Source organism: Aptenodytes patagonicus, chromosome 5 (assembly GCF_965638725.1).
Source record: "Aptenodytes patagonicus chromosome 5, bAptPat1.pri.cur, whole genome shotgun sequence".
Taxonomy (NCBI): domain Eukaryota; kingdom Metazoa; phylum Chordata; class Aves; order Sphenisciformes; family Spheniscidae; genus Aptenodytes; species Aptenodytes patagonicus.
The window spans coordinates 5,334,117-5,360,009 of record NC_134953.1 but is presented as its reverse complement, the minus strand read 5'-3'; the positions used below and the strand labels follow the sequence as shown (position 1 = coordinate 5,360,009).

Here is a 25,893-nt window from a genome sequence, read left to right as displayed (position 1 = left end):
AGAGACCGTTCTCTAACGAGAGAGCTGGGCTACTGCCAGTGACAAAGCATCAGCTTTCCTCTGTTGGGTATCTTCCCACAGTGTCCTCCTCTCTCCCGTAGCAGCTCGTCATCCTGCCACAGGTCAAGAGTATAACCTGTAGAGAGTCAGAGCAGCCAGTGCAACTGCTGGAGTTGTGTGCATGGAGTTTGAGGAAGGAAGCAGCCCATCATGTAAGCAGCTTTCTCATGAATATACTATAAATTCTCTTTTTTTGCTGGACATCATCTCAGCCAGCCAAGTAGAAGAAAAACTTGGGCCTGAATGGTGAATTTTTTGACCATCTTTTTTGTAGAGTGTTCCTTGACTGCATCCCATGTGCCTCCCTGAGATGATGATTTAATTAATTTAAACATGATATTCCTTTACCAATTTTCTTTCTGAGATTTTTTTTCAGTCATATCTCCGTATTTTGCATACTAAACAGGATTAAAGTGTCAAACTATATCCAAAACACTCATCATGATAACAGAAGGATCAAAGTGGGGGCACAGTCATTTTATACATAGAAGTTCTTTAAATGGATAACGGGTTAAGATAGAACCTGTAATAAAATCACCTAAGTGGGCAGATCTAGTTATGATTAGAGCATGCTGCCAGAGGTCTTGAGTTACAACTGGGGCTGCACTAAAGACTTGTCTCTCTTTTCTTCACAGCCAACTATCTGGATTTCCATTCTCAGTTACCCTTCAGAGGGATAGCGGGTGGCTGCTAGAGCCATCACTCAGTCTCTTGTTTGCATGAGGACTTTGAAATTTTTGTTTGGAAGCATCTCAAATATAAATATTTGAGATTGTATAAAAACAATCAATTGAAGAGAGAAAACAGTCATTTGCCAACCACTAGAGAGAATTCTTTGAGGAGCAAATCCATTTCCCACTCATTCTTTTCCTTTTATCGTCTTTCTTTTTCTGGGGTTGCTGTTAAGGGACAGTTAGAACAAGTGGTGCGATCTGTCTTTCATACTCGCATTGTGGAGAGCAAGAGCATGAGGCATCCCGTGGACTCTCAGAAACAATGCACATCTCTTGTCTGAAGTGCTTGTGGCAAACCACCATACAAAATGTACATATATGCAGCGTCTGTGCACTTTTAAGTACTCCTGCTATCGGTAAGTAACTTTCTCATTCAAAAGGCTAATCGCACGTCCTTATTAGAGAAGCTAAAGTGGAGTATCTCCAGAAAGCGTTGCTTTCTGACCTTTAAAGCTTTTACCTCCAGGGCAGAATGAAGCAGGATATTTGCCTCACTATTGACTGTGACATTTCTGTCCTAAAAATAGATCACTACAATCACTTTCTGGTTCAGACCGGCACCCTCTACGGGTATATAATATTCACTCAGGTCCTGATTTTCAGAGGTTTTGAGTAGCTGGATACGCCAGACAGAGTGCTGAAGCCCCCAGATTGGCCCAATAAGGTGAAAAATGAGGAAGGAAAGTACCTCACTGTGTTTTCATTTGCTGTAGTACAGAAAATGTTTCCTGTGGAAATCTTTAGCTTAATCTGAGTGTGCTGAGATCAGAGATGATTAATCCACTTAGTGGGTCCTTCAGCAATGGAAAGTGGCTGCACAAGTCTATGTAAACCACGGGATCTTTTCTATCTCCTCGATTTACCTAGTTAAGAGTTATTATGTTCTTAGCTACAAGCATATGGGTTTATTCTGCACCATAACAAATGTCGTAGCTTAATAGCACTTACTATCAGTATTTTAATCATACAAAATAGATATTTACTCATACTACTTATATTCTTTGGATGCCTTTTAGACTCTAGATGAACTGCTGATTATATTTAGATTTTTATTTTTGCGCATGCTTTGTCTATATGCAAAAATAAAGCGTTTTTATGAATACATTCTATTTCCTGCTAGTTTTGATGACTGTAAAAGGCACTAAATGTGAATTTACACTGGACTGGTTGAAAAATGTTAATGAAAAATTTCATAATGCATTTTATTTATTTATTTTCCAACCAATGCTGTTAGAGTCATCCAGGGCCATGCAAACAAACATACCGATCCTGTTTAGCCAAATCCGTGCTGACCTTCGTGTAGTTGAGTTGCTCCTTTGATATTGCTATTAAATGATAACATATGGGAGTTATTGATCATGGGAATACCGAGAATTAATCTTTACAGCAGAAAAAACTCTTTTTCAGTGGGACGTTCAGCCTTGGGCAAGCTGACCTGGTTAGACAGAGATCAAGTTCCCTCTCGCTAAATCTGTTTGCCTACCTACATGTTAGTCAGATCACAGGCTAAATCATTCGAGGTCCTGCTAAGTCTTTCAGTGTTTTCAAGACGACTTCATCGGCTTTTCATGTTGAGGAGGGCATATTACCCTTCAGTGCCCTGGGAAAGATCTGGCACACCATTTCAGCTTAGAGCGGCACCATGGGCTGTGTCAGATCCCTTTAGAAGTGCTAAGAAGACACAGTGGGAAGCGGAAACAGTCACGGTACAGTTCCTCGGAGAAGATGAAAATGGTATAGGGGAATAGTCATTCATATAGCTCAGGCAGGTAAACACAAGCGTTTGTGTTGATCCACCAGTTATCCGCATGGAGGACACTTTGAATTGAAGATCTATTCGAATTAGCTGCGGGACTAACCTTTTCTGTTTGTTTGTCATCTTGGAGAACTGTTTGCTCTTCTTTTGGGGATGGAGAGAAAGGAGGAGAAATTGCTCTGTTACAGAGAAGATACGCTCATCACTTCAAACCTACCTACTGCTTCTGCTCTACTGATCTTTAGGACTACAAGAAAGTCATGGGAAGTCTGTAACTTTTGAGCTGAGGAAACACATTCTTCACATTAATAAGCTATTTCCCACAACAAATAGCAATGGGAACTTTTGGGTTCTTCCGTTGGAAAGAATGATACTAATTGTTTTGCCATAATAAAGCGGCTAATAGGAGCTCCTTCCCCACATCCTCCTTTTTTCAGGTCAGTGTGGCACATTCCAATTTGTGTTTGCTTCAAGGCACAGGAGGAATCCCTCACGGAGGGGGAGGATTGTTTTATCATGCTCGAGCGTGCAAGCAGTAAGCCTTTTGCTTTCTTCAAATACCCAAGTTTCAGAGTAGTTGGGAGGATTCTGGATTTCCCCCCACGTGCTCCAAAACATGCAGCATTCTTTGTTTTTCCATCACAAATGAACTGAAACCCATAATCTGTGTACTGAGCAGAAGTGATTAAAATAGTGTGGAACAGATGGTTTAAAAGCTGCCAAAGATTGAATCTTTTGCTATTTTGTTTCTTGAAACAACTACATTAGTTCCTGAGTCAGCTTTGAGTGGGCCCATCATAACTCATCGGAGACGAGAGAGCGTACTTGTTTCTCTGTCTTTGGCTGCTCATTAATAGAAATTAATTCATTTAAGTTGTTGTTGGGTTTTTTTACTTTTTTAAAAGATCTGTATGTGCTACAAATTGAGGTAACGCTTCATTTTCATGCAGGACAAAAATGGAGTTTTTCCACAGAGCTTTTAACAATTTTTTTTTTCTTGGAAATTTTGCTACTTGTGTTTGGGTTTGTTCCCTGGAGGGGAAGACCGTGTTCCAGTTACAGTGCTTAGAGAATAAAGATACCACAGTACTTTTAAATGGTATGTGTTTCTGATGCTCAGGATGTGTGACTTTGGCAATCTGTACACATTGATTTGTACAGAGAAGTTTCTAGACGATCTCATGGTCCAGAGACCTCTCATAAAGCTGTCAGCATCAGGTGTGCTCTCCCTGCTGTTCCAGAGGAACAGATGCCTTCCATAGAAGGCTTGAGACCAGGGGACTTGCAAACATTATGGAGTCTTATCCTCCACAACGCATGTTGTGAAACAGCATCTTCCTCTTTTGAGCTACCTTTTTTTTAATTTATTTTTATTTTAAAGCTGTAGTTTGTATTTTGTAGTTTAGATCAAAGGAAGGTTTTTACTATCGAGCCAAAGCATGTCAGCTGTATAAGTGAATGTATGACAGCAGAACACACCATACTGGCCTCTAGTCTTTCACTTCTGCCATGGAGCCAGTCCGGCGGTTTTGTAGGTTGCAAATTCTGACAAGTTCTTTTGGTATTCCTAAGTATCAATAGTTTACTAGTGCTACTTATAGCGTATGTTACATAGTGGTTCTCTGCTCTCAGAAATTAGATCAAAAGGTTTGGCATCCCCTTAAGGAACTTTTTTAGAGATCGATTTTGTGGACTTAGAAAAATATTTATTGGTCACTTAAAATTTTTGTGAAACCGTGTGATTTTCCTCTTGTTGTACAAACCTTGCATGAGCTGAGCCATTACCATTTTGTTGTCTTGACCCTAATTAAATGTAAAGTTTTCAAACAGTAATCTTCCTAGCGAAGCAACATTTATTTTTACGTATTTGATAATGCAAAAAGTCCTGACTTTGACATTCAAGTTGGGAAATAGGATGCTACCTGTGTATAGCACACTAATAAATGACTTCTAAAAAGGAGGGTAGCAAAACCAGGCTGCATTTGTATTTTTATTTAAACATGCTCTTAATTTTGTTAAGGTTTGCAGTTTTAAATTAGAATTTTAGAAATCTAGTAACTCTCTGATTTCTGTAGATCATAGAATCATAGAATCATAGAATCATTGAGGTTGGAAAAGACCTCTAAGATCATCGAGTCCAACCGTCAACCCAACACCACCATGCCCACTAAACCATGTCCCTAAGCGCCTCATCTACACGTCTTTTAAATACCTCCAGGGATGGGGACTCCACCACTTCCCTGGGCAGCCTGTTCCAATGTTTCACCACTCTTTCAGTAAAGAAATTTTTCCTTACATCCAATCTAAACCTCCCCTGCCGCAACTTGAGGCCATTTCCTCTCGTCCTATCGCTTGTTACTTCGGAGAAAAGACCAACACCCACCTCGCTACAACCTCCTCTCAGGTAGTTGTAGAGAGCGATGAGGTCTCCCCTCAGCCTCCTTTTTTCCAGGCTGAACAACCCCAGTTCCCTCAGCCGCTCCTCATAAGACTTGTTCTCCAGACCCCTCACCAGCCTCGTTGCCCTCCTCTGGACACGCTCCAGCCCCTCAACGTCCTTCTTGTAGTGAGGGGCCCAAAACTGAACACAGTATTCGAGGTGCGGCCTCACCAGGGCCGAGTACAGGGGCACGATCACTTCCCTACTCCTGCTGGCCACACTATTTCTGATACAGGCCAGGATGCCATTGGCCTTCTTGGCCGCCTGGGCACACTGCCGGCTCATGTTCAGCCGGCTGTCGACCAACACCCCCAGGTCCTTCTCTGCCGGGCAGCTTTCCAGCCACTCTTCCCCAAGCCTGTAGCGCTGCATGGGGTTGTTGTGGCCGAAGTGCAGGACCCGGCACTTGTCCTTTTTGAACCTCATACAGTTGGCCTGGGCCCATCCATCCAGCCTGTCCAGGTCCCTCTGCAGAGCCTTCCTACCCTCGAGCAGATCAACACTCCCACCCAACTTGGTGTCGTCTGCAAACTTACTGAGGGTGCACTCAATCCCCTCATCCAGATCATCAATAAAGATATTAAACAAGACCGGCCCCAGTACTGAGCCCTGGGGAACACCGCTCGTGACCGGCCGCCAACTGGATGTAACTCCATTCACCACAACTCTCTGGGCCCGGCCATCCAGCCAGTTTTTGACCCAGCGCAGAGTCCACCTGTCTAAGCCGTGAGCCGCCAGCTTCTCGAGGAGAATGCTGTGGGAGACAGTGTCAAAGGCCTTGCTGAAGTCGAGGTAGACCACATCCACAGCCTTTCCCTCATCCACTAGGCGGGTCACCTGGTCATAGAAGGAGATCAGGTTGGTCAAGCAGGACCTGCCTTTCATGAATCCGTGCTGGCTAGGCCGGATCCCCTGGTTGTCCCGCTCATGCCTTGTGAGCGCCCTCAAGATGAGCCGCTCCATAATCTTCCCCGGTCTGTTGATGGTGGTCTGTTTAAGCAAAGCAGTTTTGAAGAATGCAAGTCTCACCGAATGATCGCTGGAACTGAATCTCATGGCCATCTCCCCTCACGTTCATGGGAACTGATCTGCTTGGCCACCTCATTTTCTGTTTTCCTCTCCCACTGTAGCAGCTACCCAAGTAGAAGAAGCTTAGCTGAATACTCTTTCTTATCTAGGCTCTTCTGTGAAATAAAGAACCTGGCCTCTGAATAGATGTAACTAGAAATAAGGAGGCAGCCCAGTTAGTTGCTCAAGTCTGGGGGGTACCACCGGCAATGCTGTTGCAAGTTAGAGACTTGGATTCTGGAGAGACTGTCCCCTGGCTCTTCTTGGTGGAAGGCTTTTGCTGTTGTATATGCCGCAGGTGTATTTGCTAAACCTGAGTTGTTGCAATACACCTGAGACCCTCTAAGACTGAGTAATGTTTCATCTTCTAAATATTTGCTCTGTTTTGCTTTGTTTTGCTAAGGGATTAAAGGCTTGATACTAAATTGGTTTTTATTCCCTGTTTTTTTTCCGTCGGGGGATGCAGTGTCTCTTGTTGGTCAAACCTTGGTTACTCAGTTAATGGACTTTATTATCTCCTAAAGTACCAATTTTTTTCTAAGGCAGAGGAAGGCAAATGAGGGGAGAGGAAGGATTTTGAAGGTTCTCTGTTGAAACTTCTGGTTTTGTTTATTATTTTAATTCTCCTAAAGACGCAGTCTAAGAAGTGACATAATTGCATACACTTTTAATTTCCTCAAGGCTCTGTGTGGTCTTCGTCCAGCTTCTCAGATGTTGGCTACAGATGTTTAAAATCGCTTCCTCCCAATTAAACATCTGCTCTGAAGTGACAAAGTGTAAGACCACATATGTCTGAAAGGCCAAGGTATGCACAAACAGGTTTTTTTAGTAGATAATAACAAACTTTTTCCCTTGCCTCGGCTTTTAGTGCACAGACGGTGAGAAATTGCTCTGCTTATTGAACTCCATGGGGGAGACTGAGTGCCGGTTTTAAGTATGCGTTTAAAAATGTGCTGCTGCTTGTTGATCTTCTGTGTAAATCTTTGGATGTCTCTTATTCAAGGATGTCACTTGCTCTAGTATCTAAGGGTTATTTGCTGTCCCAGTTGGGATCTTCTTAGATCAAAAGTAGCGATGTGAGCTGATCTGGTGACTTTACTATTTAGTCGGAGGGAATATGAAAAAACTCTAATTTTTTTTTTTTTTTTTTTTTAAACTTGGTGCAGTATGGCTGTTGTACCAAATGAGGATTCGCATAGCCAGTCTCATCCTTTGATCACTCAATGCCTAGTGGTCTTTGCCTGGAATGGCAGCAGAGTAGATGTATGCAAGAGGAAAACTGACTATGAATAAATGGTAATAACGGTACGACATCTGGGAGAGGAATGGAGAAAATGGTAGAATTTTTTTGGGGGGGTTGACAGAGGTAGTATATTGAATATTGATGACTTTAGGTAGAGGTAATGAAAGATTAAAAGAAATGAGTTTCTGAAGATGTCAGAGAAAAATCTTGGGTTTATTCCATGGGGGAGAAACCAACAAAAAGCAAACAGTGGCAAAGAAAAATCCTTGCTGATGGAAATTTAGCAATTTAAGTTAGAATTAAAACACATATGGGGAGAGTTTGTTTGTGTGTGTATGTTGTTGACATACTGTGGTGTTAGATAATATTCTATCATGTGTTATTTCTTTTGTTACATCTTAGTCTGCAGAAGTGCAAATGGTTTGTAAAAGCATGATGTTCTTTGCTGTGTTGGTCCTGCTAAGTAACTATTTTAAGGATTTTTTTTTTGGGGGGGGACACATGACTAAATGGGAAACATTCCAAATTACAGGTAAGGGATAATGTTTCAGGGATGCAGCCTACAGATTAAGAGCTTTTTAGGCATTAGATGACAGATGTAAAATGAAACGTTTTCGAAAAATATAACGTTTCTCAAAGCAGAATCCCTAAGTATGAAATTCTCTTGAACTGTAGACAGTTGCAACATGAGCAAAAGATTAGCAAACTTTCGAAAGTAATTTAGGTTTGAACAAATGAACCAGGCAATATCTGGTTTAAGTCCTTTACTTCTTGATCAAAATAGATTTTGGAGAGGCTGAATTCAAGATAACGAATTTGGTGATGTAGGCATGTGAGCTGAACTGTGACCGGTGCACTCATTTTGTATATGCTGCCGAACAGCTACTGATGGTAACAAGATAACCCAGGCCATATCGCAACCCTAACCATAGCAAAAGGCCACTCAACCAAGTTAACAAAATCTGGAACTCAGTCGTTATAGTCACATCCTTGGTTATAACGATATGTCTTTTTAAAAGGAAAAAATATATTATTTTTGGTCGTCTTAAATGTATAATGTTCCCTTTTTAAACAAGTTATTAGAAACTTTAGTTCTTGCCTTAACCTGTTCATTAGATAGCTAAATACTTGTTATACCAAGTACTGGCTGTAGTCAGAGTGCTCTCTGTCCTAAGAAGGTTACCTCATCTGCCTCAGTCACCAAAGAAGAAAGTGCAGAACTTTTCCAAGGATCTAATGTATGTTTTTTCTGGTGCCCTGACACAGCGTTGCTTGGTTGTGGTGTTGATGTTACTCACTGGTGCTCTCAAAGATCCCATGTGAGATCAAGGCCAGTTGTGCTAAGAAACCCTACGCACAGTTTGGAGGTCCTTTCTTTGAAGAACTTCTAACTGAGGTAGACAGGAAAGACAGAGGGTAAACGAAGGCAAGGGTTGCGGAGGAAGAGGTGGGAATAGAGTTAACCCTGTCAGAGAACTGGGAACTGCTGTCTTGGATCAACTGCCTTGATCACTCAGTTGTTTTTCTGCTGCTGCCATTTTGGAGAGACAGGATAAAGAATTTACTGTAGTCGTGAGGCTTCCTCCTGGATTTGACATCATCTTCTTAAAAGTGATGACCCTCCTTTGGAAATGAACAGTGTTAACTCAATTGCAAGAGCTTTTGGACTAATTGCAGTTTACCACTGGGAGTTCTTGTCTGAAAGCAGTCAGAAACCCGATTTAACCAAACCATCTTACTTTAAGTGCCATGTTTTTATGAGACCTGGTTCAGAGCAATGCAGTCAGTGGCGGAAGGGAGCCAGTCTTGCCACAGGGGACTGAGGGCTCTGTATCAGTACCCAACACTGCACCCCTGAGAGCAAGGCGACCTCCTCACTTCCTGCCTATGGGAAGTACCAGCAGCCCTCGTTGCTCGTTTATTCCCTGAAGTGGGGATAGCAGACAAGCAGTGGACTTGCTGTTATGCACTAGTATAATCGATTACGTTAATGTGTTGAATTCCTCCCAAAGAGGGCTCAAGTGGCGACACAGTGACTTCTTTCCTTTTTCTCTTCTCTGTTTACTGTCTTTGTAAATATAACCAATTGTATTGGAGGTTGGGTACTACTTTTATTTCCTAAGTTTCTGGGCAAAAGTGCCTTCTTTTCTATGTCTCTTTTTTTCATTTACAAACACAGCATGGAAAGCGTGCCAGGTTACTTGAGAGGATTTGGTCTAATTTGCAGGAATTCCCAGCATGGCTGCCGCCCCAAAGCGCACCTCAGTCTTGAAAGCTTTTCCTTCCCCATGTTGCCACCTCCCAGCTCTGCCCTCCTGGAAGGCGGCAGCAGCAGCGGTGGCTGCTCCCCCGGGTCTTGGTTGCTCCTTCCAAGGGCACCACTTGCTGCTCTGGCAGTTAAATGCAAGAGTTAAAAGAATGTACAGATTTTCCTTCGGATTTGCAGTCCGTGTTTGAGCTTCCTTGCTAGCTTGTATTACAGTTGACTGACAACAGTCATCCTCAGTCATGTTAACCACAGTACAGAAGTCTTGTTTTCCCGCACCTTTTTTCTTACCTTTGCATTCCTCTGCCTGCAGGATGACTACCCTCAAAGAGCATTGTTTCTTAAATGTCAGCTCTTTAATCTGATGTAATTACTTAAAGAATGTTTTCGTGTTTTTGACGAGATCAGATATCTCAGTCAATACTTTGTCTGAAAGTAACATAAATATTTTATAAGAATCATGTAAATTATGTTCCACATTTTAGTAAGTTTAGGGTTATTACTTGCCTTCCCGTGGCGTTCTGTAGGGATTCATGCCTTTCCCCCCCCCCCCCCCTTGGTGAATGCCCATAAATCATTCTTGCTGTTACATGAGGCAGTGTCAAAGTCTTAAGAATTTAGTTGTATTTTTAAAGCTAAAGGTTAACAAATAGTACTGATCATTTCTGTTATGATGATATTCTAATCCTCCTTGGGTCTCTGGGCAATAGTGTAATTCCAGCGATTAGTCATAGGAATATTAATTACATTGGACCCATACTTCTTCAGCCTAGCTGATGTCTCCCTGTGGCAGTGGTGATACTTAAGACAAAACAAAATGTTGATTTGATCAGTCTTCTTTTTTTTTTTTCCTCATCATAAACTGATAGGATTTGCATACTTATTCCCAGAGTATAGAAACTATTTGTATGGGCTTTCTTCTTTTGTTTTTGAGTAACTCCAAATCTAAAGGCATTTCATTTTTTTTTTTCCTGATTGATCTGTTACTTTATTTTGGAAATCATATTCAGTAACGTAAATTAAGTTGCGACAGAAAAAACGAGAGTGTATGTGTTGGGTTTTTTTCATACTGAGGCCAGTGGAGAGAGCGCAGGTCAATAGGGGTGAACTGAGTTAGAAGTGTTATCATATATGGTTTCCCCTGGAAGCCAATAAAAAAATGGAAGCAAGAGTCATCACCTACTCCCATCCTTCCTAAAAGCTTTTCTGTAGAGGAACTGCTACCAAATATTAGGAAAGACTGATGTAAATCCTGGTTGCTTTCATGGAGAACCCAAGAAAAAGTCTGTTCTCGTCATGTGGAAAAAGAAAATTGTGCTGTGGACTTGAAATAGTTTGCTTATAGTGTACCAGGAGATGGTTTGCAGTGAGTGGCGTGTCTGGCATGGACTAGGAGCACAGAAGTGATATATTGAGGGTTATTGAGAAACTAGGATTCTCTCTCTCCCATTCTCCCCTTTCCACCGATGGAAAAAATAAGTGAGGAACCAACTTTGTATTTCCCTCCATCTTTCTCCCCCTTACTCCCAGGAGGGTGAGAAGATTTCCAAGAGCATTAGGAGACACATGAGTATTCTCAGCTTGCCAAAGCAGTCATTTCTCTCTTCTGAATGATGAAGCTGTTGAGGAGTGGTATTGAAAAGTACTCATGAACTTTTCTGTTCCACTTTTGTAAAACTGGCTTCCATTTCCCCCTCTCTGATTTTGATACAGGAGTTTATGACAGACCCCTCTGATTCTGATCTGATCGAAGTGAGGAGACTTAGTTCGCTGAACTTCGCTCCTTCAGCAGAGATAAGAGCTACCATTAAATCCCAGAAAGCAAGGGCAGATTAGAGTGGAGATAGTACTAAATAGCAACCCTCATTTTGTCACGGCTATGCATATTAAAATTACAGGCCTTCACCCAGAAGAATTCTTCAAAGAAGATAATGGTGATTCAAAGCAAGAGAGAAAGGTAATTTGGAGAGGACATCCTGTGCGTGAGAAAACAGAAATGGTTTTGATGAGTTCTGAGGCGCTCTAAGATCTTTGTCTTTCCTTCTTGGAAGTACCTGCCTCTTGAAGGTTTAGTATCTCTAATCCCTTATCACAGAAACTATCTTTAAGCATAAGGCAGACTCCTTTTTCTGTTGACGTATATTTCTGTAAATATGTCTACTATTCCCTTTCCCAAAGAAAAAGAAATGTAACTTCTGTAACTTTATTTCTCCTACCTTTGGTAAAAGTAGTTTGCTTTGGATCTACTAATTTTCCTTTGCAGGTATGAAAGTATATCACATCTTTTTAAGAAAGATTTTGATGTGAGTAATTTTAAAGACTGCACAGCGTTTTCCAGGCAGCAGTCCTCCGGGCCAAGATAAGTGGCCTGCAGAGTAACACTAATGCGTATTAAGCTTCATTTAAATAACGTGCCAGCACTTTTTAATTTAAAACGTTGATGATAAAGGTGCACTAGTCGGTAAATAGTTTGGAGAGCTGACAGTGACTGTTTGGTCAAAACTTAAGAGCTGTGGTGATACACGCCACAATTCCCAAAGCAGACTGGTGACCTGTGGTTCCTCAGCTCTTGGATGCTCAACTGGAAATATGTTAAAGACGCTTAACTTTTAGCTGCAGGAGATTTAGCACTTTTAGAAAATCAGGCCCGATTATGCTTTCTTGAGTCGAGGTATCCAAAATTTTAATTTCTTTTGAGCAGCATCTCCAAATTGTACTTTCTCATTTAAGTCAGCCTCACTACACCTGAGCTTTCACTTCAGCTTTTGTAGTTCACGGGGAGATGCTTCAGTGTGTATTCTCTAAGTACGTTAAGAAATTAAAAGAAATAAAGTGATTAAAAATACAGTTATCTGGTTAAGCTTCCGAAGAATATTTTCAGCTCTAATGTTCACTTACCAGTGGATTTAAATATGAAACAAAAAGCAAAACCACATTTACAGCTTAAGGGCACATGCAAAATTCTTCAGTTTTTACTTTGAAGGCTTCATTAAAAATAGGTCACCATCCAACCTCCCATCCTAAAGCTTTTGTCTTGATCTGTTCAATTCTCAATGTTCAATCTTTTGGCTGTGGACAATCAGCCCATCAAGGCAATGTGTTGTATATAGTAGACACAAAGACTTAATCTGATGCATGTAAATTAAAAAGAGGGCAGTACCTGTCATTCACAGTGGAGATGGAAGGATTCTTGACTTGATCGAGCTATTTCAAAGCATCTCTTAGGGACAAGATTCCTTTCTGGTGCCTGTACATCATTAAAGCACCACTTTTGTGAAACTCTCCATGCGATGTTGCAGGAGAGAAGTAAGAAATAGTGTTAAATACCAATGGATAGTTTCCAGGTTATAGAGTAATGCATATTTTCATAGCTATACTATTGCTGCATATTCTAGCAGAATGCAAATTATTTAACAGATGGATGAAGTTACTAAAAATCATGAAGTGTGAACTTTAGTATTTCTCTGTATTCAGATATAGGAAAAGCGTGTTTTGGGGTTGGGGGTGGAGGTTAAAGCCCCTAATAAGCTTCTCTCCTGTTTCATGAACACAGAAATTTGCTATATTAAAGAATAGAAACTTCTTAGGTCTTTTGTCAAATTCTCTGTGTAGGATTGTTCCTTATGTTAGATTTCCTATGGCTGTCCATGGCATATTTTTATATCAGGGGAGTGGGGGTAATTTTCAGTAGTCATAATAAATATTATTTCATTTCAGAGAAAACATTGATAATGTTGCCTTCTAAATTTGTCTCCTGCGTTGTCTAGTTGTTGGAAACTTTGCAATAGCTGTGGTTGTTGGAAATACACCATTCTTTTACTCGATCACCGCACTGAGAATTTAGGGCTATTTTAGATTATAGTCAGTTTCCTGGAAAGAAGTTCTGAAAAGCCTCTTTAATTTTGCATTTCTGTGGAAAGGAGCAGGTCCCACGTGACAATTGGTGACTCTTCTCAATCGAATAGAAACTTTTACTGAGAGGAGTTTCTGAAGGGGAGTAGTTCAGTAGAGATACAGCACAATGTAGTAGACGCCGAGACTGCGGCAACGAACCTAGCTCTGGGTTGGGAAACGGGATAGTCAACAGTGAGGTGCCCAAGCTAATTATCCCTGCCAAGAAGAAGGGTTTACAGTCCCTGGTGTAGTAGTATGAAAATAGTCCTGTATGGTTTTTGGGACTGAAGTCAATGTCACGGTACAGAACAGCCTTGCTGCATCAGAGCGTATCAACGGCTCCTGGCTCTTTGTAGTTCATGTCATCGCAAGGTGTAGACTTGCTCTTAGTCTCAAAGTAGACTAGATCTATGCTAGAAATCCTCTAGTAAAATAAGACGTGTTTATATAGACGCCAGAAGCCCTCTTTTAGTGAAATCACATAATCCTTTGATTGTAAACTTAATTTCAATGCGGAGCCAATAAAGGCAATGTAAGACGTAGCCCCTTGCCAGTAACTCTCCTCTATGGTTGTACTGCTAAGTATTTCTCAGAGCAGAGTAGGTCTAAAGACTTTCAGCCTCATTTAAAGAAATACATATACTGCTTTAAACAGAGATATGCAGAATTAAGATGATAAAAAGAAAAATCCAAAATGTGAGTGTAGCTTTTTGGTAGGAATGTGCTGGACATTTATTGATGACCTCAAATTGAGGGATACTTTCGTGTTGTGTAGCAATAGTATGTTTCGGTAACTTCATGTTCTACTGTTCTCAGCTTCTTTAACCCAGAAGCTATGATGCTTTAAAATAAATCACAGTTTAGGAAGGATTAAAAGCTCTTCATGAATCCCTCTCTATCTATATATAGATATGTGGTTATTTATAGTGTATGCCCTTGTATTTTGTTCTGAGCTATTCTATTTTCATGATTTTATTTCAGAAGACGCAATTGTGCTATCTATGGAAGGAAGGTGCTTCTTAAATCTAAAGTAATAGGTGGTGAAGGGTTAAAAATCTGAGGTCCTATTAATGTAGGGAAATGCTGACACAAGTTCTTCAGTCCTTTTCCTGACAGAACACCCATCTTTAATTTGCTTGTCTCTTTACCCATATAACATTGTACATCTGTCCTTGAAAACAGCTCTTGCAGCATGAGCGTAGCCAGTGGAGTCAATTTAGCAAAGGTTGCTGTCTGTGTCCTAGCAATGCAGGCAGACAGCCTGGAGCTACAACTTATAATCAGCTAAACAGGTATATGAATAATTACTAAAGATAGAAGTCTGTTAATTGCTGGTTTTAATCTTGTTCTCATAAATTGTTAGCGAATTATCCCCCCCCCCCCCCAATAACATGTCAAAATGAGTATTTTTCTCAGATTCTAAGTAACTTAGTGGATTGGGGAACATTTTTAGTTTTAAGAAGATCCTTGTGAATATTTAAGCATACGCATACTCCCCGAGAGTCCTTTATATCCACTTTAAAGCTTTGTTCCACTGCCAACACGGTGGAAGGAAACATGGCACTGAAAAAGCATGAGGCCTGAAGTATTTGGAGTTGACTGAGACCACTTTCCCAGTTTCTGAAAGCCAAAACTGATATTAAGCTGTTGTTTCTCTTAAAATGATTGTCTACCAAAATGTTTCCTTGACGAATCTGAGCAAAACCACTTTCTTTTCAGACCATTTCCTTTCTTCTGCAATCACTGTATATTTGATCATCAGAACAGACAAAACAATAAAGATCCCCCTAGTTCTATCTTGTTGTTGCTAATGCAGTAATCCTCCACAGTCAGTGGGAAAAATTAAGGGACGCTCTTGGAGATTGATTAGTGTATGGGGGGAAGAGTGACAGTGACTGCATTTGGTCTTCACCAAGAACGTTTTGCCTTATTAGGCTACTTTGCAAGCTAAATTGTACTTTATCTCACAGTCCACTAAAAATAACTCTGTATGGCTTTCTGGCAGATTGATATAAAAAGTGTATGATGATGGTACATGGATTTGTTTAAATACAAAACTAGAAGCATGAGCTGGCCTCCAAATGATGAATGTCTTTGTATTCCAGAATGGAAGCTTTCCAAGACAGTGTTGCATAGCCACCAGTTTGTAACTTTTCTTTTAATTTGTAACTTTGGACTTTTATCTATTTGTTTATTTATATAACCTCTCATATGTTAGACACGGCATCATTAAACATCTATATGCACTTTTGATGGTTTTCTAGACTCTGCAGTTGTCTTGGAGAAAGTGACATTCAGTGTTGTTTTCATAGATTACCTTTTTTTAATTAAAAAAATATATTGCATCTCAACTTTCTCATTTGAGTGCTCTCACAGTTCACTCATAGCACAGAAAAAGGGCTCTGTCATTAACTTCCCTATGTATAGAGTGTAAATACTGTGGCTAATGAAGGACATATCTTCTCTTTACATCTTTTCTTATTCCATTTATGTCCCGCTCAGGATGTTTGTATCGCATATTCCTTCTCACTACTGATACCTTCCATATTTTAGTGGATTGTTTTTGAAAAGTAATAATAAAAAAAGGATATAAGCAAGTAGCCTAGGATTCCTCCCAAACCCATTTTTGGATTAGGGGCAGCACAGGAAAATGGGGCCCGCAGGATTACGCAGAGGGGAGGACAACTCGGATTGAGCCACTCCCCAGAAAGCCCGAGCAGCCCTGCTCACAGCACTGCTTCGAGGGGGCTGGAATAAGGAGAAGTGTCGACTGGAGATGAATGCATCTATAACCTAGAAGGAGAAATGAAAGAAAAATAGTCACTGGGATTGAGTATTTTCATGGAGGGTTTATTCTTTTGAGATCTTAATGAGGAATATTCATACAATTTATATTTCTGAAAAATACTGCTAACAGTCAAAACAGCACAAACTGGATTTACAATGCCAAGAAAAGTCCAGGAGCCCTAGCAGGGCTTCTACTTTCCAAGCTTCAGTTTCATTTACTACTTCGCACCCCTTTAGTCTTACGCAGCCTCACAAGCTGCTGTTCTGATAGTTCTCTGCCTTCTTTCAGCGAGACCTGATTAGGTTGCTGTCTTCAGAGCTGCCTCCTTATCCCCTTGAACGGTTAAGCAGGGAGAGAGGATGCTTAGCTGTAACTAACCCACAGGATGCCAGAGGTGGGATGGGGCTTCAGCTACAAATGCCTACACGCTCAATAAAAACAACTGTTTTGACCGAGAATATAATCTTGAGCATCTCAAAAAGCAGCAGAAAAATATGTTTTATTAAAGTGCATAGTAAAACTTTCTTAGGAAGAGAGGTAGGCTAATCCTCACTGCATTTGAAAGTCTTGCTTCATGTATAACAAAATTTTTAATCCTTTGCAGAACTTACGAATGCTAAAAGATTAGTTTGAAATCTAAAGAATCATTTGATCAGATATTTCCCCAAAGTGGTAGCAGGCTAAAAATGTCTAAACTATATGAGGAAAATTGGGCAGTTTGCACGATGTGGTATAAAAATATATTTAATCAAAAGTTAGTGAAAAATATGTATGCTTTAGAAATCCACTTGATCGTGCTGAAAAACTGGATTTAGTATGGAAAGGGCTTCAGTTAATTTCTAGTTCTGTCCGATTTGCTAGAAGAGATGGCATGAACTCTAGCCGAGTTGCCAAAAGAGGCACTGAAAGTGGAGATGCGCACTGAAGACATTTGTGCCATGCTCCAGTTTACCCAAGGAGTTTGAATGGAAGTATGTAAATATTAAGACATCGCTAAAATTTGGAAAAACAATCAAGCTCCCATGTCACAAAAAGCAGGTTTTAAAACATTCATTAGTATTTGTAGCAAAATAGATACAGTAAAAGAAGGGCAGAGCATCACAGGGTGGGGTATGTTCCATCTGTCTTTAGAAGTGCCTGACGGACGAGTAGGTGTGGGAGGGGGTAGCTGCAGTAGCTGGGTTGCTGGTGAAAATAGTGCTGGAGACAACTCTGAACTGATGCTGTCATTGTACAGTGATTTTTTTTTTTTTATTTTTTTTTTTAGCTCCGTAAAGCCTCTCTTCTGACTGTCGTCCTACATTACAGATGTGATTTTTCCTTGGTGTACTTTATTCTTTATTTCTGCATGGTTCGGTTACTTTTGCTTCTCAGTTTTCTGTAAAAGTATAGCTGTGAAGAGAACCAAAGATACAAATATGATGAATGTGGCTTCACTCTGTAATTCTGGGGGGTTTTTCTCCCATCTTTCATTGTAATTTTACAGATCTTTTTGTTTTCCTGCACATGGTAAAGACATTTAATCAAAAGAAGGAAGGAAGGAAATAGAGATTAGAAAATTGCAACAGTGCATTTTATTAGATGCATTTAAGGTAGACCTTCTCCAAAGATGATGGCAATTGACAGAGATGTTTTTCATTGCAGTGCCTACAGGTCTGTCCTGAGCCTCTGCATAGGTTTGAAGGAAGGATTTTTCATAATGGGATAACAAGAACATGAGCGTTTCCATGGTCTTGAAAGTTAAAAAGGGTGTAAGTCTCTCTCAGAAGATTTTGAGCATTTCGGTCCAATTGCTGTGTGCATCCAAAACAGCATTCGGTGTTTCCAGGTGTGTAGTCCAGATCAGAGGGTCCGTCAAAACATTTCGCTACTGAGGGCACATGCAAACAGCAGTCATGGGCAGCAGGAGAAAGGGAGATGCTGTGGTGTTACGTTTTGTGACTTTCCTACCTTGGTTTTATAAAGCTTGACAAAGAAGGAGATCGAAGGGGGTAAGTACTTTAGTCGTAGTAATCTTTGACTTAAGACAGGACTAAACCACATAAAAGAGTCTTGTTCTACTTCGCTTTTTATGCTGGGTTTTCCTCTCACAGCTCTCTCCGGATGGAGTTGGTTTGATCCTGGAAAAGTGGGTTATGCATGAAAGACACTTGATGCGGAGTCAAAGGATTTTCCCCCCACCCAGTACATGGTTGGTTTCTGACTAGGATGCAGCCCTGTGATTTGTAACGGCTTCAACTGACTCGGCCTACTGTGAAACGTTAGGAAATATCCACAAGGCCACTGATCCACGTATTCTGTGTATTTCAACTATGTAATTGTAAGCCTTCTAAAGAGTTTTTTGAATCCTTTGAATCAATAGTGAAGTAAAAGTAAAAGGGAACTAATTCTTGGGCAAATAATCTGCTCTAGACAAATGTTGCAAGGAACTACCCTGCTGTGTTCAGCAGTGCAGCAAAACTGATGAATAAAGATTGGTCCCCAAGACAAACCTTTAAATCTTTGGCCATAGAAAATTTGCATTGCTAAAGGGTTATATTATGACTCAGTGGGCAATAACTGGTATTACAGCTACTTGAAGAGAATTTCCTTACCCCTTATGTTTTCTTTCTCTAAACAACTTTTCTGCTCTTTCCTCTGCGCACGTCTCATAATGAAATTACAGTAGAACATGATGATGTCCCCCCTTGTACAGTTTACTTGATACTGAAGCATCCGAATGGGGGATTTGATCTCTGCCCCTCTGCAGCCTTTCCTTCTTTTCCTCTTGGCGGTCTGTCTCTTTATTACAGGTGTTCATGTATTTGGTTCATTTTTTGCAATATCGCCAGAGGAGCAAGGAGGGAGAGAAGCAAGAATTACACCCAAAGGCTACCTCACTTGAACTAGTTGAAGATAAGCATCGTGCCGTTTATGTTGAGCAATCAAAGGCACGCGAACATAAGAATCTGTCCACATCGTTCTCTTGTTCACCATAAAAATTGCTCTTCCATGGGCATGCAAGTCTGTTGCACCATCATGACTTAAGGATGGACTTCTGACTTTTTAAAAATACACTCCTTGAGAGAGAAGCGGCTTGGCATGGAGAGCAAAGAGCAGTACCATATGGACGTGCTGGTGGTGATTTCTTTCTGCACCACATGGTGACTGACAGGATTGAGATTTGGGAGGATTCTGATCGGTCATATTGCTTGGCATTGACAACATACGTTAAACAGACAAACGCTGCCTCCTGTTTCGAGGTAAATGGGACTTCTTTGAAAATCTTTCGACTCTTCTCCTTAAACAGCTAGAGGTGGTCCAAATAAGCGTCTCCTCTTTTCCCCCCTGTAGGACTGAACGATGCCCTGACCCCCTGTCTCCCCTTCCCTGTGGGGCTGAGCATCTCGCTGGCCCTGCAGGAGAGTGGCCGCTCGGGATGCGAGCGGCCAGGCACACCACCAGACAGTGGGATCCCTGGGGCATCAGTAGCCGCACAAAGCGCAGCCAAAGAGTCTGCTCGCCCACGCCTGCATTTAAAAGGTGCTTCCCCAGTACGGACCTGCTTCTCCCAGTAGTAGATGCCTTCAGTGAGTCTTGTTAATAGTTATCACTGCCTGAGATAACCCTCCCTGTGATGTAATTTGACATACTGCTGTCAGTGGGGCTTAAACATAGTAATCTTTAAAAATGATTGGGAATTTGCCCTAGAGAAAAAACTGTTATGATTAATTTCTACAAATGATAAACCACTCCTTCTTCAAAATGCTGCATGCTATGAAGTGTGATTTAATCCATTTAACTACAGAGCCTGATGCTTCTGACAACTGTGACTCAAATGTCATCACAGAAAGTGATATTTCAAGTGGCAGGGTGGGATTAGAAACCTGCTGAAGATTTGTCAAAGGAGAAGTAAGTACATAATTTTTAGATAAGTGATTTGTCTACTCTAAACCACTTCCGCTGAAAAGACAGGCAGCTTAAAAGAGAAACTTACACTGTTACGCTAGAAAGAGCATTTAATTGCAGAGGGAGGAAGAAAAGGCAATCCTCTTACTTATGACAGTAGTTAGAGAGAAAAACATAGGATACTGGGGAATATGAGTTTTCTATACAGAAATAATAAAATTATTTTTTCCCTCAGAAAATAAGATTTCATTGAGGCTTGTATGAGGAAAGAGCCAGTCTCGATATTCGGGACGTTGCAACTGCCTGATAAGTTCTTGTTGTTGTTGCTTTGTGTGTGTTTTCGAAACATGAAATAACACCATGATAGCTTACGAACTGCGTGAAAATTTTGTAAATGCAGTAAAACCTGAAACAAGCACAAAAATGTACATTCTGTGTCTGTCTAGAATTTATCTAGAGTTATAGTCAATTATAAATTTCATTCACATCCACCAAGTCTGAACTCAGTGCAGTTGCGTTAGTAGGGAATTTGGTCCTTGTTTGGGATTATTGACATACTTCTCTTACTGCTTTGCCAGTCCTCTAGAACTCGTGCTTGCTATTATCTATTCTGCCAGCCTAGCTGTATAATTTACGTCTCCTTAAAGCATCCATCCACTCTGAAAGGCAATAAAAACAGTTGTATGAGGTTCTGTACTTTTCTTTTGCGTGACTGAATCTCAAATTTGATCAACTGCAATGGAAACGACATTTTGTGTCAGAGTTTGTTCCAGCAGCCCCGTGGGTCCACCTCGGTCTCTGAGGACCTAGCTCTGAAGGCTTGCCCGCGCTGTACGGGCTGCCCACTGTGGATACCGGCCCAGCGCTGTGTTTCATACCGCCTGTAGCAGCCATATTGTTAAGAAGTCTTCCTTCGGTCGAGCTTGTGCAGCTCAGAGATTGCAGAAGTATTACGGAGGGTTTGGGTTGCAGTACTGCTTAGTCTGATGGCTGAGGAGAGAAGGCAATAACCCTGTCTGACAGGCTGACCTTGAGCTGGTACTTCAGGGGTGGAAGTTAGGTGAAAAGCACACGTGCCTGTTACTTGTTTGAAGTGGATTCCCTGGGAAAAAAATGAACATGAAATCTGACGATGCTTTTTTGTGGAATCATTTTTCGGAGAAGAGCTGCTCTTTGATATCTGTGATAGTTTGCTGCTCCAATCTGTCACGTTGCAGACTCTTTTTACTAAGGTGTTTACGAAGCCCGGTTAAGTGACTGGAAGCATGGCAAGGAAAGCTGAGGCCATTTTTTTCGCTGAAAGGAATTTTGCGGGAGAGCCAATATTTTCGTGTTTAAGTCCTTCTTTTTCGTTGTTCCTATTTTGTTTGGTTTTTCGCTGGAACCCGCAGGCTAGCTTGACTGCAAAAGGGCCGGGTGCGCTTTAAGAGGTGGAGGTGCCTTTGTGCAGGTTGTGCCGGGGAAGGAAGTGGCTCTGCACCGCAGGAGGCTCGCAGGAAAAGGCTGGTGCTCGGCTGGCCACAACTTAAACTGCCAGTTTTCCCTCTGAGAAGGAGCAAAAAAATTGTCACGTTAGCTTCCTGTTTGGGGTGGGGTTTTTTGTTGTTTTTTGTTTTTTTTTTTTTCTTCTTTGACACTGTCAACTGAAACGCTGCCCACCGAAGGCTGCGTTGTGGCACAGTTTGATATGTGAAACTTGTTTCAAACTCTTTCACGGGCAGTGCTGCAGTCGGAGTGGTGTGGGAACGGGTGATGCTGTTCGGAGCAATGGGCGGCCGGCAAAGGTGAAGGCCTCAACTCTTTAAAAAAAAAAAACAAACAACCAACAACAACAAAAAAAACCCACACAAAAAACCAACCCAGGCAAACAACCCAAACAAGGCTGTCCCGCTGGTGACAGTGATTCCCGCTGGCAGCCCGGAGCGCACCCCACCCCACCGCCCTCCCCCGCCTGCGTGCCTCAGTTTCCCCTCCGCAGCGGAGGGATGGTGCCCGCCGCTTCGCCAAGCGGGAGCGCTGCGCCGGCCGCTGAGGCGCCTCTCGGCGGCTGGCGCCGGTCGCCCTCGGGACTGCAGCCAGCCCCGCCGCTTCAGCGACCTCCCCCGCCGGCCGCCCCGCCCCGCCGGAGCCCCGCCGATACCTCCCGCCCCGGCGCGGGGCGGCGGCCGGTCCGGAAGGAAACTCCCGGGCGCGGGGGCCGCCCGCCCCGGGGGCTCCTCCGCCGCCGAGGCCGCTCTGGGCGCTAATTAGCATGACTAGTTTGATGGATTTAGTCAACAGCATTCAGCAAACGGGGGAGGGGGGAGACAAGTGTCTAAGCTTTCCCAAATCTGAAGACTTCTCGGCCCCGGTGCCCTTAATGGTTTGTTAGGCGGACTCGAACAAGTGTTGCTTCCGATTAATTGATCGAGGGGATTTATTTTAGTATTTTGGCTGGATGCCAGGGACGGAGGCTTTGTCCTAGCGTTTTAAGCACCACCCCTCCTTGCAAGTTTGAAATGTGAGCTGCCTGGGTGGTTTTTTTCCCCCCCCTCCTCTCTCTTTCTCTCTCTTCCTTCTGGCAAAGTGGCTGTGGCTGCCTGTGCCGTGTGTGTGTGTGCGTGCGTGCGTGAGTATGAGAGAAGGAGGGAGAGGTGTAATGGGAAAGCAAGAGATGGATCACTAGAGACAGAAAAGAAAACCATCAATATCAGTAACATGCAGCCGAGGTGAGATTTTTCTGAGCGTTTGATTTTCTTAAAACCCTTTCAGAAGATTTAAAGCAGCCTTCTGCCATGCTGTATGCTGAAGACGTACTCCTAAGCAATGTCATAGGGATGCTTACATGTATATTGCCGTTTTAGGTCTGTTCGCGTACGTGTGAAGTTTTAAAGCTTAACCTGATTCTCTTTATTGTCTCTAGAGGGTTGTAGCTTGAGCACAAATAGCCTGTTGGCAAGTACGGCATGAGCCCATTAGCAAGACTCCATCTGTGATTGGTTTTGCCTGGAAACCGTGAGACAAGCAATGAATAATTGATGTGTGTTGTGCAGTAGCTGGACAGGCAAAGAGGAGAGAGAGAGGGAGAAACAGAGCAGGGTGCCCTCAGAGGGGGGAGAGCGAGCAAGCTTGAAAATAGCTACTGGCTGCCTTGCGCTGAGATGAAGGCAACCCCGGCCGCCTTTGTTCTGCACTGGCTGGTTTCTGCCTAGAAGTGTTTGCAGACATATGTGGCCTTTTTCTGCAGCAGAGGAGAGGCAGGCGAGCAGAGGAGGGGGAGCAGAGGAAGACTAGGCTTTTTGAATGAAACATAACTTGTGGGTAAGTTGGTTTCCTTGGGGGGGGGGGCGTACGCGTGTAAGCGGGGACGTGTGTGTGTGTGTGTGTGTGCGCGCCTCAGCCCGGCTGGGAGCGTGCGGGTGTGCGTGAGTGTGTGTGTGTGCGCGCGCGAGCGAGCGGGGGGTGTGTGTGTGTGTGCGTGCCAGCGGGAGGGTGCATTGTGGGTAAGGCAGTGCTGCATGTTGTCAGAGGGGAGGGCAGGCGGGCTCCGCCGGGGGACGGGGACGGGTTGACATACGGCCGCCCTTCGCCGTGGTTGCCCCTTAGGAGATTTGGGCACGCGAGAAGGAAATGCACGGCTTGCCAGTACAGCTGGGCTTTACCGTATTTTTATTTTAGGGGGTGAACCGTTTAGATTTTGCAAGAATCTTGCTTATTGTATCTGCAATCGTAAACCCAAAAGGCAACAGCGATTATCAGTGGCATTTTCTCCAACTTTAGCCTGTCTGGCACTGTCAAAACGTGACGTGCTCTTCTGCGAACAGCAATGACAATACTGCTGCCACCATTTCATTTTTGCTGTCTTTATAAAGACCTTGCCATGCAGAACTCGCATCTGTGGCAGGTGGTTTCAGAGAAGATCCCAAAGAAGTATTCGTATCGATGGCATCCTGGGGCATTCAAGTTGGCAAGTTTTTTGCCCCTTGTGTTGAGTAGTAACAAGTGTCCTGTTTATCTCTTTGCCTATATAAAAGCTAAAAAGATTATTTAATTTGCGTACGATTTATGGAGTTTTCAGAAAGTTTCAAACTAGCGACACCAGAGCAGAATTGAGGTTCTTGGTTTAGTTACTTGGATTAAAGCAAATAATAACTTAAAACGGAATAAAATGGCATATATTAACATACAGCAAAAATGAAATGCGAGGAATCTATCCGGCTTCAGTGTTTGCAACTCAAACATTGACAGCATGGTTGGTTGAGGGAAGAGACTTTCTATTGTAGATAGCAGCTCTTCAATCATTAAAATCGCTGCGTAAGGTGAAATAGACTTTCCCTAAAGTAGTGTCAGTGATCCTGTGTCCACTGAAGTCACTGTCAAAACAAGTGTTGACTTCAATCATACAAATGACTCCCCCTGAGTCCAGGTGAGCCCATGATAAGATCCGGCTGAAACTCCCTTAGTATCTGTCAACTTTTGATCAAATAAATGCTCTCTGTAGACAGATCTCATGGAGTAAACTGGCCAATTTGAACCCCCGTTTGTGACAACAACTTATTTGGCTCATAAAACTAAAGAAGATCGTGTTTCTTGTGCAAATCTGTAGATTTTGAAGAAAAAAGTTACTGTGGAGACAGTTCTTTCAAGAAGTCACGTTTCAATCAGGTTAAGCTAACCAGGTCATTAAGCTGGGATGACCTAAGAGAAACAATTAGCATGGCTTAAACACTACCTGGAAATGAAAGTACATAAAATTAAGATCCAACTAAAATAGCCCCAAGTTACCCAGTATCTCCTTTAATTTTTCCTCAAGTTAGAACTTTATTACAGTTATAGTGGTAAAGAAAGTAATTATCAGCAGCTAATCATGCATAAAAGTAGAAGCTCCTCTCAGTCGAGCAAAAGCACATTTGCTCTGTGCTGTCACCGATCTGCTTAGCAGGATTTTGTTCCTCTTTTTGCTTAGCACTTAAATCAAGATGGCAGTTAAAGTACAGTAGAACTTGAGGACAAAAGTTTGGCTTTATGTAAATTTACTTCAGATTAACTCAGTCAGTAATGCTTCAGTTTGAGTTTAAGCCAACAGAAGAGTGTTACCAAAGGCTCAGTTTTGAATTTATGATTAAAATTTTGATTTAAAAAAATACTTAACTTTGATTTGATTCCCACCCACCCCACTTTTACCCCTTTGTGGAGGAGCCATCAGAAAATCTCTGGGGAAATACGTCTGTAAACGCAGTGACATTTCACTAGTAAAGAAGTCACCTGAACGTGCAAGGTACAGTTTCATGGCAGCAATTGAAAATACTCATCGTAAGGGAGGTTTGAAACTTAGTCTTAAGCCTTTAATCTCGTGTAGATTTTAGTGGAATGGGCACAAATGTCAAATCTGTGCGTGTCAGTGTCTCAGTGGTCCTGGCAGAAATGTTGCTGTCTTCACACTGCAGTGAAACACGCACGCTCTTATTGGTATTACTTGCGCCGAAAGTAGCATTTAGTGCTGGAACCCTTATGCTGGATGTTCCAGGAACACCCAAGAAAGCTTGTCCCCATGTAGTGCACGGGGGACAGCTGTTGGTTACAAAGTAAAAAAAAAAAAAAGAGCGTGCCAACTAACAATGAGAGAATAATAGAGGATACTTTGGGTTCAATTAATAAACAACTTGTTGTTGTAGTAACAGGTACTGTATTAATTACGGTGAGATAATTTAGAGGGAATGGTCTGGCAAAACAGTCCTTCTGTTGCCATAAAGGTTAGCAATGAGATTAAGAGAGTC

At 42.2% G+C, this 25,893-nt stretch overlaps 1 protein-coding gene across 12 annotated transcripts in view; it reads left to right on the top strand.

Moving 5' to 3' along the window:
• Positions 1–25,893, top strand: part of ZMIZ1 (zinc finger MIZ-type containing 1) — a 364,718-nt gene that overhangs the window by 245,502 nt on the left and 93,323 nt on the right. Inside the window, exon 1 of one of the 12 annotated variants that reach the window (XM_076338400.1) lies at positions 22,722–22,845. The exons of 10 other annotated variants lie outside the window; for them this stretch is intronic. The gene's annotated coding sequence lies outside the window, so the exon portion shown is untranslated. Of the gene's footprint in view, positions 1–22,721; positions 22,846–23,270; positions 23,438–25,893 lie in introns of those variants that run through there. One more of the 12 variants, XM_076338401.1, reaches the window with a different exon arrangement.